At 39.8% G+C, this 12,493-nt stretch overlaps 1 long non-coding RNA gene across 1 annotated transcript; it reads right to left on the reverse strand.

Annotated features, from left to right (window-relative positions):
- Positions 1–9,781: 9,781 nt before the first annotated feature.
- Positions 9,782–10,923, reverse strand: LOC127313408 (uncharacterized). The gene is made up of 3 exons (XR_007858963.1): positions 10,883–10,923; positions 10,176–10,225; positions 9,782–10,027 (listed from the first exon to the last, which is right to left on the reverse strand). It is a non-coding gene; the product is annotated as an uncharacterized lncRNA (long non-coding RNA).
- Positions 10,924–12,493: the final 1,570 nt, after the last annotated feature.

Genomic DNA, 12,493 nt, shown 5'->3' on the forward strand with positions numbered 1-12,493 from the left:
TGTCTGATTTTTTTATTTGACCAAATGGCCAAAATACTATCTGAACCCAAAAAAAAGAAAAATAATTTGAATTATTTCTGAAATGATGTGTCCTTCCTCCATTCTCTTTTATTCTACATTTTAGAATAAGTTGTTATTCCATATTAGTTTATATTTTAGTTTGGTAATCAACAATAACACAGAGAAGAAGGCTATCACATTCTCTATTGTCTGTCATTAATTTTAATTATAATTTTAATGATTCTCTATTATTAAACGACTTCCTAATTAGTCCTAAAATTTCTAAAATATAGACTAAAGCAGAATATATAGAGGAAGAAGTAGTGAAATGTCTGAAATATTTTAATCGAAAGACAATTATTTCCGGATATACCGGAATCTGCAAGAAGGCCTAGTAGTTTAAGTCAAAGGAAAATGATTGTATTCCCCGGGGGATCCGTCGCTCGCGGCCTCCTGGTTGATCGCCGTTGGATGCGTTTGCATCGCGTGCTGCCAGAGTTCCACGTAGACCGGGCTAGACCTCAGCAGGCTTATCTCATCCCTCATTCTCTCCCTGTCTCGCATCCCTCTCCTCACCCACGATGCCAAAGTCTAAGTCACACGCGACGCACGCGTAGGCTACACCCCTCCCCATATTTATAGGCCTCTAGGTTTCATTCAAATTACGAAACTTGGCGCTACTTTTTTCATTTCCCGCTATATAACTTTGGTTTTCGCCATCCGTGGTCCTGCCTTATTAGTTTACGGGAAGGTAGCACAGTGGACTTACCGGGATATATAACATTAATGGGTGATTTAATCTTGTGTACCGGAGTACATGCTTCAGTTCCCTAAATCAAGGAACAGATCATGATTTAATCACGCCATTTGTCTACTGCCTATATTTAGAAAACGTATCCCCGTTGCTTGTTCGACTCTTATATTTATTAATGGATGATTTAATCCCATGGAGCACGGACGAGGATTGTCTAGCCTTAGTGTGAATCTGTGTGCCCGCGTTAGGTGAGGTTCATCCGGCGCTTCTCTCCCTTTTCTTTTACCATCCGCGCGCTCGTGATGTTTTCTTATAGTGCCAAAAAGTTGGCAACATGGAGAAATACAGCAAAAAGCCCGTTGTTAATGACGGTCATGAGTCCTAGCCCGGAGAGAGTAGCGGCAACGTGAAAGACTTTGTACTGTAGCGTCGCTGTAGTACCCAAGGATTCAACAAGCTAAAGGAGCACGAAGAGGCTAGTGTTATTAGGTATGAGCATTATGTACAGTCGTAGGATTCTCCATATTTATTTTCCAACCGAAAAATGTGACCTACGTGGGGCTTAATTTGCGAAAAACACCCAATGGATGCCACATGAACTAGGTGCACGGATGGGAGCGGCGCAAGAAAGCTCGTCCGTAGGGCACGTGGTTCAATTCCCTAAAACAAGGAACGGCTCATGATTTAATCGGCTTTTGATCATGCCATTTGTCCCCTGCATATATCTACATTTAGAAGTGTATCCCCGTTACTTACAAGAGTCTTCTATTTATCTATTAAATTATTATGAAAGCCTCGTGTGATAGTTATAGATTTTGCTTGGCCAGGGATACATAGAAGATGCCTAGAAAACAGGGTGGATGTCGTAAATTAGAATCCATCATTTGTGATTTTGGGGTATAAGGTCCTGCAAAGCATATATTTTCTACATGTGTCATTGGTCAATTGTGGATCCACAAGAGAATTAGTCTCTTGGTTTGTACATGTGAATCGGTTTTCACCGAAGAAAATGTATGTCGGCATATACGCAAATAATATAAGCATATCGTCGTTTCTATTCCTCTCAAACCTATGCAATATACACGTTTGACTGTATAAAACATATTTTTTGATTCTCATATACTTTCATATAAATGCTTTCCTGTCAAACTCGTATATGCATATTCACATGTGCATGTTGGTCTAGAAATAAATGAATGAAAACTGATCAATGAATCTTCTTGATGTAGCATGTCGTCCAACTAGTGACCATCCACACAAAAAACAACTACACATACATAGGCATAATTCATCTTGTACTGCACATCTAGCTATCCTTCCTCCCATTTTTTCACCAAGGCCCCCAAATGCCTTCTTGTACTGGCAATCCAGTAGGTTCGAGAAAGGGTAGCGTGCCTCTCGGCTTGTTGGTCTGGCCAGCTCGAGTGAGTGGGGACATGCCACTGCGGTCGCCACCCGCTCGGCCAACTGCACACAGCCTCCTGCTGATTGCTGAATATGCTCCTTCTCAGCCATACATCATCCTACCAAGAATGACAGGTTAGTAAGTTGCTTCACAGGAATATAAGAAAACAAGTTTGCGACTCACATTCTTTTTACACATGTAAAAGCAAATACATGAAAGTACTATGGATCTATCGACACAAAGTACACCACGGAAAGCTCCACCAAAATCAACACCTATGAACAAGTGTTGTGAGAGAAGCAAACATTAAAAATACAAAAGCAGTTTTAACAAATCTGAAGTTGTTTTAAGTCATATGTGATAAGTAGAGAGAAGGTTGAAGTACATAGATGGAAAGATAAAGTATGGTAGAAATATAAATGTCAAGATAAGATACACAATGAAGGTCAACACAGTCATAGGTTCAAAGACAGTCATAGTCTCATATGCTCAAAAAAGTAAACGCCCGCATGTACTTTTAATGAGAAAAGATGATTGCAGGTAGATACAAATACAGAAGTAAATGCCCCACAAGCATAATATCTGGCGCATGCACACCTTATTACAATATAAGTCCAACACATTTGTCACTCTACTCCACCGAAAAACAGCTCTGCATGTGTGAGCCAGAACCCTTTTATCCAGTTGGAAAGAAACATGAGGTTCGTTTCATGTGTTGCTTTACATCTTAAGAACAGATAATGAGCGGTTGTTGAAGGTGTCAGTTGGTAAGATCCATATAATAAACTCTAGACAATATTTTGAACCTGCATATGTACCAAATAAGATTTACTAAAATATCGCAATAATGTATGCATAATGGAACAGAGACATATGATATATCATATGTGTTAGTACCATACAACTGCTAGTCTAATCTAAAACCAACATAAACAAACCAGCCTCCTCTCAAAGCTGAAAGCACATCTGAAGCAATAATCACGTCGATGCATGTCTAGAAAGTTAAAACATTCAACAAGACATAAACAACCATATATATCTTAAGGCCATATCTTAAAAGGCTGATTTCTTGATAATCCTAATTCAAGGTTTTACCTTGAGTTAGTTAGCGGCAAGAAAATCTTGTCGATTTGGACGATTTCACTTGAGCTCCTGGTGCAAGGAATCATCACCTGTAGCACCTAGTCTGAAATGAGCCTTGGTGCAAGGAATCATCACCTGTAGCACCTAGTCTGAAATGAGCCTGCTAAAATGAATCGATCTGGAAAGTGCAGTGGAAAGAATGCAAGCATGTTTGCATCTAGTATTAGTAGATTGTGCTTGTATGGAGTAGGACTAAATCAACGTATCTAGTGCATCTTCTCTCGGGTTTTTCTTGCATCAATCAGACTGTTGTGGAAACAATTCCATCGCACACACACATGGAACTAAAGAATGGTTGGCAAAAATATTGCACGCAACCTCTAGTTCTTCTTTGAAATAGAACCATGCGGCGGTGCACAACTTGGGTTGCACTTCATCAAAAAACTGCTCTAATGCAGTAGAAACAAAAATTGAAGCAGGAAATAAAGTCACTACAAGCATGGGTGAAGAATAAAACATGTCCACCTGGCTCTTACAAAAATGCATCAAAAAAATTCTGGCAGCAGGCTCAACTTGAATCTTGTAATATGAAAATATGGAGATCTCTTTTCATCAATAAATTACAAACATCTAGTAGTTACACATATGACTACCAATAATAGATCACAACTATAGTAGACACATTATGTTTTGTGTCGCGTAGTTGTGTATATCTGGTATGCAATATTAACACCATTCTTGAAACAGAAACTACATGACTCTCGCATCTTAGGTGTAAGATGTATTGAATTATCTAAATATTCTGAATTCTGAGTATGCTGCGTTTAATTATTAGTATAACGTAGTAGAGAATAGATGATGTTGGGTCGCAGCAGATCATTTGGCCCTTAATATGGTGCCTTTAATTTGATGCAATTTTTTTGGACTAAGTAAAAACTAGGCATCAATGGGGGCATAATGAATTTCTTTATGCTAATATTGTAAGTGCTTGTTAACCAAGATGCGATTTGAGATGCCGCTAACCAAAGACCTCGGCCACATCAATACTAGGTTGCTACCAGTGAATCACACTTACATAACTACCATCCATTTGCTCTGCTGCTGCAATCGGTCATGTATCCATGCCGACAGAATTATCGATCTAGTCGATGCATCACAACTCCACACGTCCAGCGACCTGCATCTCGGCGGATCTGCATCACATGAACTTTTGATCAGCCAGAAAGCAATGGAAAGATTTAAAGATGGGGACACACTGGATCTTCTTTTGAGATAAAAGTTGTGGGAAGCATTACCTTATTGATCGGAAGAAGAACTTGCCGGCGGCCCTCCGGATATCAAATCGGCGATGGAGTGCCTCTCCTCTCAGAGTGTCCTCCTTGCCCGCCACCGTCGTAAGAGGTATGCTCCACCACTCTTTCATATTTATAGACAGGAGACCAGGGCTGAGTTTTCGTCCTTGGCGCCACTTTTTCAACTTACCCGCTATTTTTGTTTCCTTTCCTTGTTTACAGGACGGTAATTTATCCTACATAAATTTAGGAATATATCTCATTAAAATCGGGAGGATTTATTGCCATATGCGATGGTGGTCAACTCAATTAATTATGGTAGTTAATTATAGATTGGCAAATCTCTTCTTTCTATGTTAGTTGTTCAGCCGTGAGAAAAAATGGTAAGAAGACCAAAGCAAATTACAAGGTGAATGGTGCTCAGCTAAACTAAATTATGTTGCCCAAATGGTTTGATCAATCGATTGAACCTAGATAGCTACTCCAGCTAAACTCCAGCTATAGATATACATGGTATAATTTCTATTTATTTATCGCCCAAATGCTTTCAAAGTGTTATTTAGCTAATTAATCAATGTAAGTTTTATTATTACTATAGAACTCAAAAATTTGCCATAACCTTTCAACATTTTGGGGCATTCAGACCATATAACACAAAATGAATAATATGAGGGCACACATCACAGCTCACATTCAAGCGTACGATTCAAGTCAACTCGAAACAGAGAAGAGGCACTAAGACCTAATATTATTACATACGTGGCCAAGGAAACAGCTACATGACTATTAAAACTTTCTGGTCTGGATCACTCGACTACTTGCAAATGCATTTTCATTCCTCGACGCCCTTTCCCCACCGATGCCGTTGTTGGTGGCCAAGCTAGCGACGTATGCCGACGGACACAGCAGCAGGGTGATATATACATGTGAGGCTTCAGAATACACTATTTAGTAATCAGAGGCCAATATTTCACGATCATTGTTTTTCATCCAAACATTAAAAAGATGATACATTGATATGTTGAAACTTCAACAACGACTAGCTAAAACTGTTGGCATTTCATTTCTTCATGCATCGACTTTGTACCTGGTTTAATTCAGAGACACAAAAGTGATTTATAGATACACTGTATAAATGCCAACAAAATAGCAGGTTTACTATGAAACTGACGGCGAGATGCAAGCATATAAGTGTTATATAGATGCACAGTACCTCACAAAACTATAGGAAGCTGAGGCGGGTTTAGAAAACAACTACTAATCACAACCCAAAAAAATCAATCATCTTGTATTTTTTTAAATAATGCCAAATACTGATAAAGAAGTGGTCAAGCAACAGGACTAACCCATGGGCATATACGACAAACCTAAAACAAAAACTACAACAAAGTACATCATAAATTTTCTTTTCTTTTTCAATAAAGGTAAGAAAGATGTGCCTTTACTTCTGCATTTGTCCAATGATCCTTTTGCATACCTAATCTGAATTATTATCGAAATCCAACAAGAAAACTAAAGTTGGTAAGTTCAGCAAGGGTTCATTTATCATAGCAAGGGTTCATTTTTAGAGTGTATCAATCATTCAGACTATTGAATAACATACACTAAATAACCTACTGAATAATGGACCTTTACTAGGCATGTCCAGAAAATAGTGCCTAGAAAAATCCAGTCAACAAGGTTCCTACTTGGCACGTGGCACTAACTTTAACATGATGCACTATAATCCCAGCCGAGCTCATTCAAGATGGTAGCAAATCCTGGGAGCAAGCTAGAAACATGCTGAAGAAGACATTATGATTGGGACCTCGACAAACCATTTAAATGCAGTCTATTTACGGTAATTCATTAACGCTAGTAGACACACTATATGTGTATCTGCTCAAGAACCAACGGATGTGTAGATACAGTTTGTAGTACGGGGAGATAATCCAGCAAACACTCGCATTGACACACCGAACAATAAAATCAAAAGCTCGCACCAAAAGCGGGAGCAGTGGTGGTACCTCATGGTTGCCTCCGATTTAAGATCATGGATCCACCTGCAGACAGAAGGAACACAATGAGAACGGCAGCAAGAAGCAAGATCAATGGGAATTTGAGGATTTCATCGAGGAGATGAGCCTAGAGGGGATCGACATTTGCAAGGCTTACTATAAGATCACCCTTCTAAATAGTGCACTATAATATGATTTACCTCTCAAGTCTCAACTATGTCCAGAAAATATAGATAAATTCAACTCAATATTCCATCGAATGTAATTAGCAGTGACTTTGTACCGATGCATACTATGATGCTTACTGGTTAGATTAAAGATCAAGAAACGTAATTAAGAAAATATATGAGCATGTAAATCATGAAACAATATGAATCTGAAGTGTTGGAAGCTTGGAAGAGATAACAACCTTCTTCCCTTACGTGGGTTAGACATTTAAGATTTTCTTCAGCATTCGGAATCTTGTTCGAATACCTAGCAAGTTGTCCTTATTGTGCAGGAATCCGAAAAACAGAAAGTGAGAACACAAAGAGTCCAAACACTTTCAGTGGAAAGCTTTATAAAACTTTATATTGTTAAAAATAACTCTGTAATTGTCAGTATGGACTATTTTAATCATTTTAAGACACTAATGCATAAAACCGATGACTATACAAATCCCGAGAATCACATCCTATAGCACAAGGAATCTCAAATCGACCCGCAAAAAAGTGCTGATAACCTTATCTACATATTCTAGAGATGATTAAACCATCACAATTGTACAGGAATGCGTAGGTGTAGATCTTTACTGATTTTCAAGGCATTTAATTAAACAAAATAGTGGAACTCCATGTGAACCATAGCCTACATCCATGAAGAAGAAATGCTCATGTAGCTACTTTAAGCATAAATTTCCATGAATCTCAACTAGGTTTAATTAGAAAACTCCAAACAAGCCTAATGTTGTCTAATTAAGCCGTAGCGGCTAACAGTGTTGTGCATCCAAATTTACAGTGGACAGTAATGGATGCCTAATGCTGACAAAACAAAGTAAAAGATTTGATCTTTGGAAGCTGACGTCGATTAAGTCTTGAACGGTAGCATCTGGGTCACAACGGTGTTCAACGACTCCAACCGGCCATGGGATCCGGCGCGAACACGGCATCCTGCGAAGAAGCTGGCCCCCATGTACATTAGCTTAGAAGTTCAAAGTGACATAACGATGTGAGTGCATACTACCATGTAGAACAGTAACATCACATATCAAAGGTAGCTTGAATGCAAATAAAAGTTGTATTGCATTTTAAATTATCATTGATTATGCTAGTTTAAAGTCTATTCGCTGAATATCCAAACCTTAAATATGCATCTCTGCCATAAGGGTTCAGTTCCGAATGTCATGGCTAGAACAAGAAGACCAGTGGAAACATAAAAAAATTCAAAATTTTCCAGATAACACGGTGCCGAGCACCATGGAGCCCCTGTTCGTTGCAGCAAACATATATAATGAGGGGAGTATTAAATATGAAATATTAATTATCGATTAAACAACAACAAACAGGCAATCAAGCATCCCTATCCAAAATAGTTCATAGTAACATAACTATGTGAATGCATCCTACAATAAATGACAACAACACATCTCATGCATATCACTTGGGAAGTTCAACGCTTGCATTAAACCTCAAACTATCACTACTTGCTATGCTAGCTAGATAGTACAAAATCTGGCCACTGACTATCGAAACCGTGAATATGCATATCACATCATAAGAGTTCATTTCTGAATGCAGCAATTCTTATTGATACTCGGTCCCATCTAAGTAGGCCTTATGCTCAGATAAAACCTGTGCCAGCTCTCCAATCCATCACCGAAGGACCCCCTCCACCCCACGTCTGGCGAGAAGAAGGATTGGCCATGCGGCTCGTACCTGTGAAACAATCAATGGGGACAGAAAGCATATCAACGTACTATTTTCTCACCGACATCTCATAATACACGATAAACCCAGAGATCAATGTGCTCTACCTAGCAATTGGCAGCTCATGGAGGAGGATATGAAGAACCTGCAGGGCCTCTCGGTGATCCTTTGCCTGCCTTGCAGCTATGTACTGGTCGATCTAGTGAAGATCGTCCCTTGCCGCGAACCTGATCACCACCTTGAAAGTCCTATCATGCCTACATCAAAGTAATAATTAACAATCAGAAATGCGAAGACAGTAATATATCTTTAGCAACAGAGAACCATGTTAATGAGAAAGGACAGACCCGTCTGTGCCGGAACATCATCTTCGTTGAGAAAGGTGATATGAAACTCGTTCGATGTAAACAGCAGCAGCTTGGACGTGTACATGCTCTTTCTGCCATTATATGACGGGAGCCGACCTCCGAGGTAGAAGGCCTTGTGCAGCCACACCAGCTCCTCATGACAACGCGGTCAGATACCCGCGAGTCGATCTCTGGCATGGTCGCAACCTGCAAGGAAACCATACACCACATCAAGAGAAGTATGCTATCATTAGCTTATGCATTCCCTTGTATCCACGAACCACAAATTCTCACGTAGCTACCTTTCTTCCTCATGCATCTATTCCCAATGAATCTCAACTAGGTTAAACTAAAAAATTCCAAATTATGTAGACTAATGCTGTCTAATTAAACCAAAATTGCTAACAGTGTTGTGCATCCAAATTAACAGAGGTTACTAATGGAGGCCTAAATGCTAACTAGCAAAGAAAAAGGTTTTACCTTTCGATGTTGAGGTCGACAAGGTCCTGAATGGTCGACAAGTATATATTAGCAAAGAAAAAGGTTTTACCTTTTGATGTTGAGGTCAACGACTCCAACCAGCCTTGAGATCCGAAGCGACCATAACATCCTGCAAAGCCAACCGTCGGGTAAACTAGCGGTGGAGGGGTTCGGTCAGCATCAGCCGGTCATCAATGTGTCTATCGGAGGCGAACAGGAGAAGCAGGTCACCCTCTCTGCCACGGCGGCGCACTTGAAGGATCTGGTTCTCTCCCTTCTCCCTTGAGCTCCTCCTCCGATATGCTTTGAACCTGAAATATACAAATTTTCAATTTAGAAACAAGGAACAAGTTTGAGCACATCCATTTTCTATACACCCACTGTCTATGTAAGATTAGATGAGAACTTTGTAGTGCGTACACATTCTGTAGAAGAACAATAACAAATTTTAACAAGAATACATAGAGGAAGCCGGCAGCAGCATGTCGGAGTGGTGGTCAGCAGGGGCCGGAGTTCTAATGTCCTCGCTCCTCCCACGACCGGCTGCCTCACCTCCTTGCTCGAGCACGATGATCGTGGAGCTCCGCCGCCTCTCTTGCACCTGGCCCTCAGCTCGCTCGCTGTAGCTCGGCCGTAGACAACCGACATGTGTTGGGGCTCCGCCACCTCTCTTGCACCTGGTCCTCGGCTCGCTCACTATAGCTCGCTTGTTGGAGCTCCGCCGCCTCTCTTGCACCCATCATCGCCATCACCACCGTCAATAACCTGCAATAAGAGATAGTTTATGTATCTTAAACAGAAAACGACATGTGCTGCAGTTTGTCTTGGCGTGATTTGCCATAAAACAGAGCTAAAATGAACATGGCATGGTAAGGATCTTAAATAACATAGTAAGACAAATAGAGATTGTCACATGCCACAATCATGAGTGTGTTTCCACCCATGAATTGAGTTTGAGCTAACCTAGAAGCAAACAAAAAAGTACACATAAGTGGAAGTAGGTTAAGAATTCACATAGTTCGCAGATTCTAGGAATGAAATATGCAATTCTGGTCACATGGAGCATATGACCATCAGCAATAATTCTGACATTGAAAAATGCAAGAATACAATGGAATTGAGTTTATGATCTGTGCCAAATGATTTATTCATCTGCACCAACAGCATTTGAAATTTAATAAACCTCGGAGAAAAGGAAAACCAATGGAAAATTGCCATCCATGAATAACCTTCCAGATCCATGAACAATTAATAATATAATAACTTACAAAAGGTATGGGAGGAGATCCATGAATCCATGAAGAGAAATCCAACAAATAAGTAAACCTATCCACGTATCAAGATCCATGAACATGACTACATGAGCAAGGGACCCACCCATGCATGCTTGAGTCTTTTCCCTTCGTATCTATAAAACAACACCTCCCAGCTTAACCCCATTGCACAGAACCATATTTAACCGAGGTTCAGAAACAAAATTTAACTTGAGAAGAATAACATGACCCACTAACTAAACTCTGAAAATGCAGTCCATGTAGGCGTGGCACAAGAAAAACAGAGCAAACAGCTGCTGCTGCTTGTCAAGGTCTCAAGGATAATAGATAAGACGAGCATGCATACACTGAGTAGCGACGCAAGACCTTGGAGCATAACCGTGATCCCTTCGATGGCGACATACTTGATGTCGCCCTTATTGTCCCATTTCCTACACGAGACAAGATAATTTAAGGGCACTGTGACCTCAAAGGTTCCAACTTGATTGACCAGAATGTTGGATTTGAGATAAAATAACTAGGACGATGGGAGATGAGACTAGAACTCAACTTACAAAGCTCGTCCAAGTGATTGGAGTTGTTTTTGGTGAAGAAGCTGGGGGTGAAGACGAAGGTCTCATCAATGAGCGCAGCGTTGGGCCACGGCGGCGACAGTGAAGCCCTCCTCGAGCCAGAAGGTCAGGTGGTTGTACATGACCCTGAAGATTAGCTCTTCGGACCTGATGCACGTACATTATACACAATTTGCACCCTCAGATACCAGTAGCATATATTTTTACTACGACCAGATGAATGGCAGCTGATAAATACCCTTCATGGTGGGAACTTCTTGTTCATGCGCCTTTTCTGTAGGTCTTCCAGCTCCACTGCTTCACAATCTTTCACAACAACCTTAATTGCATTTTCAGCAAAGCATACAACAAGTGGAGCTTAACTGATGGAAGCGACAATTGTTTTGCGATCTCACTGAAAACAGAGAGCACTAAAGATTGTTATAGTTTTACAAAACTCGATTTGATTGGTATGATTCAATAGCATATTGGATTACACTGAGCACTCAGTAGCGGCATTACAATGATAGAAAACAAATTAAATGAGTTGATTCATTCTGTAACAAACAAAGGATATAAAGTAGCATCATGATCTACATCTTTTCTATGATGTGATTATTAGCATCCACATTCATTCGAAATTTAAAAAGCCAACCAATTCTAGAGGAAACATTCATATCAACCCTCTTAATTAAAATGCGGGCTTGTACAATTCGCGAAACAAGCTCATTAAACAATAGAAGGTAACAAATTACATAATTCAACCAACTATGAAAAGTAATCTGGTTGTTTTAAGCAACTTACGAAAACCATGTCATTACTAACACGAAAAGACTCTGACAGTGCTTAAGCATTAGTAAGAAGATGCACATTTACAAGTTCAATGCATTGTCAAATATATTTCTTCTTCTCAAAAGTCTACTGATAACTATGAAATGCCACAACATCAACTCAAATACTGGAGGGTCGTCAAAGAACAACGCAAAATCCCACATCGGAATACTGGTATGCACATTCTCATGACAGGATTATAGTTTGCAAAGGGAACTATGTACCATGACCTTAGTTATAGAGACCACAAGGAGAATAGTATATATGTTCGCTAATTGGACGCACAATAAACAAGAATAGGAAAATGATAAACAAAAGGACAACATTAAAAGTTCAATGAAGAAAAATATGCTACTCCCTCCGATCCATAATAAGTGTCACTGATTTTGTACTGATTTAGTATAGAGTTTGTACAAAATCTCAGACACCTTTTTTTATCGGAAGGAGTCCTTAAAAGATTGTAGTTGAAACTAGATCAAAGCAGGGAGAGCTTATGTGTTCTTGATAGTAACTGCTTCCTCCATTTGCTTTCCTTGAACCATTCAGTAGTTCCAGGGAAAATAGTAGAATCAAGC

Source organism: Lolium perenne, chromosome 7 (genome assembly GCF_019359855.2).
Source record: "Lolium perenne isolate Kyuss_39 chromosome 7, Kyuss_2.0, whole genome shotgun sequence".
NCBI lineage: Eukaryota > Viridiplantae > Streptophyta > Magnoliopsida > Poales > Poaceae > Lolium > Lolium perenne.